Here is a 300-nt window from a genome sequence, read left to right on the forward strand (position 1 = left end):
TAGAAAAATAGAAATTTTGTACCTTTTCAAACTCAAATTTAAAAAATTATAGAAATAAAGTACATTAATTTACTTTTTAAAATACAATATTTATTTCTATATCCAGTCAAATTCATTTTTTCTGTACATTCTTATTTTTTGTGTATTACGTTTAAAACTAAATTTAGTCAATTGTATACAAACATTATATGGGCACCAAAAAAAATATGCAAACATCATATTGGCTCAAATCATATTTACTATTGACCATACACGACTATATTATTATTTCCATAACTAAAGATGAAAAAAGGCTAGGCC

The sequence above is a fragment of the Arachis ipaensis genome, chromosome B08, assembly GCF_000816755.2.
Source record: "Arachis ipaensis cultivar K30076 chromosome B08, Araip1.1, whole genome shotgun sequence".
NCBI classification, from domain to species: Eukaryota; Viridiplantae; Streptophyta; class Magnoliopsida; order Fabales; family Fabaceae; genus Arachis; species Arachis ipaensis.